This window comes from Lepidothrix coronata, unplaced genomic scaffold, assembly GCF_001604755.1.
Source record: "Lepidothrix coronata isolate B3197 unplaced genomic scaffold, Lepidothrix_coronata-1.0 Scaffold93, whole genome shotgun sequence".
Taxonomy (NCBI): domain Eukaryota; kingdom Metazoa; phylum Chordata; class Aves; order Passeriformes; family Pipridae; genus Lepidothrix; species Lepidothrix coronata.
The window spans coordinates 2,091,660-2,093,487 of NW_016690273.1; the positions used below are offsets into that span (position 1 = coordinate 2,091,660).

Below are 1,828 nucleotides of genomic sequence, written 5' to 3' on the forward strand. Positions count from 1 at the left end.
TGAAATTCCATCACTAATGAACAGCGTGTTCCATTAAATGTGAGTTCATCTTGGAATTGTTAACAAGTGTCTTTTGGGGATCCTTTTTCCTTGCTAGGCCCCTCTGCTGGGTGTACAGTCTTGAATTTCACTCTTGGTTTCTTAAAGATGTGCATGGAGATAGCAACACTTCTGTGTCCGTTCCTATATTTCTCTTTGGAGAGTATTTTTCATGGAATGGTTAGTTTGGTTTTTTTTTGTTTTGCCTTTGGTAGCAATTACTGCTGCTTGCATTTGTGGCTTCCAGTCCAGAACAAAGCTGGTTTGTGTGTCTGGCCAGTGGTAATTGTTGACAGTTGATAATGTTGGGGACCCCTCATTGTGGCTGGGACCTGAATTGTACCAGCTGCTGCTGAACCCAAATTATAGAGGTTTAATTTTGGCTTCAGGGCTCCTGTGCTGGAATATTTTCTTTCCCCTGGTAATAAACCAAAGAAAAAGTCAGTGTTTAAGATCTTTCCTAAACATGCCAAGTGGGACACAGAAGCCAGTGTCTCAAAAGCTGCCTAAATTTCTATTCTTACCCTTGTCTGCTCTCAGACTTTCCTGTTGACACTGAGTTATCACATCCCATGGGGCAGTTAAACTCATTCCCTGCCTGTTTAAATGTGCACTGTGTATGTTAGGTGGCATATGTTGAGTAAGAGGGGAGTTCAGGGAATGAGTGGATGTGGCACTCAGTGCTCTGGACTGGTTGACAAGGTGTGGATTGGCCCCTAGTTGGAACTTGATGATCTCAGAGGTCTCGTCCAACCTTAATGATTCCGTGATTTACAAATGTCTGAGAAGTGTTGTTTGCTCATAAGTGATTAGGAGATTAAGTAATGGATTAATTGTAGTTATTGCATTGGAACCCCCCTAATGTGTGTAGATACAAGGCCTGTGTCCTCTCTGAAAGGGTTGAGTCTTGCTCACCTGTGAGAGGGGGTGGGTGTTTGATTTTGGGGAATTATTTTGTTGGCAATTCACGTTTTTGTCCTTGTTTCTCAAATGAAAACTGTTTAGCTTTCAACTTTGGTCTGAAATGTTTACTTTTCTTCTACATGTGGAGATTGTTGGTAACACATGATTTCAGGGGAATGTTCTGTTTTGCATCACAGGAAGGCTTCAGAAAGCTGCGAGATTGGCAAAACCCAGTTTTCCTTTGGCCATTTGTGCGTGTTTGGAGGTACCTGCTGGGGCATGAGGTGAAGTTGAGCTCAGCCTTGGTGAGTAACACAGTTCTTTGTGCAGCCTCCTCTTCCCATGGGGGCTTGTGAACACATCTCACATCATATTTGATTTTTTCCCTACTATGAAATACATCTGTGGAAGGCAACTAATTAGTGCCAGACCCTTCTGTCCTAGGGATGGGTGTAAGACCAGGGCAGGTGCTACTGACACTTGTCCAAAATGCTCTCCCAGCAATGTGCATTTGGGGGATTTTCCAGCCTGTTTGTATTTAGCAGTTTTTTTTTGTTTTTTTTTTTTTTTCTCCAGAGTAAGCCTCTCTCACTTGATTTCTGACAGTCTGCACCGTTTTTTGTGATGACTATATGCATTTCTCTCTGGGTAATATGAACTTGAAAATCAGCAGTGTCATCATGTTTATCATCTGTCGGGTGTGAGGCTTGTGATGGGTCAAGAAAAGGCTTGGATGGTATTGACCAGCAGTCACCAATTTAGCTGATGGCCAAATCCATGCTGTGGGTGGTTTGTTTTGTGTGTGGGTTTTTTATTTGTTTGTTTTTTTGTTTGTTTTTTTTTTTTTTTTTTTTTTTTTTTTTTTTTTTTTTTTTTTTTTTTTTTT

General features: G+C 41.2%; 1 long non-coding RNA gene across 1 annotated transcript in view; it reads left to right on the forward strand.

Annotated features, from left to right (window-relative positions):
- The window catches only part of LOC108500749, a 27,644-nt gene continuing 25,816 nt past the window's right edge, over positions 1-1,828 (forward strand). Inside the window, exons 1-2 of the long non-coding RNA XR_001875980.1 lie at positions 1-39; positions 1,140-1,247. This is a non-coding gene — a long non-coding RNA (uncharacterized LOC108500749). The remainder of the gene's footprint in view (positions 40-1,139; positions 1,248-1,828) is intronic.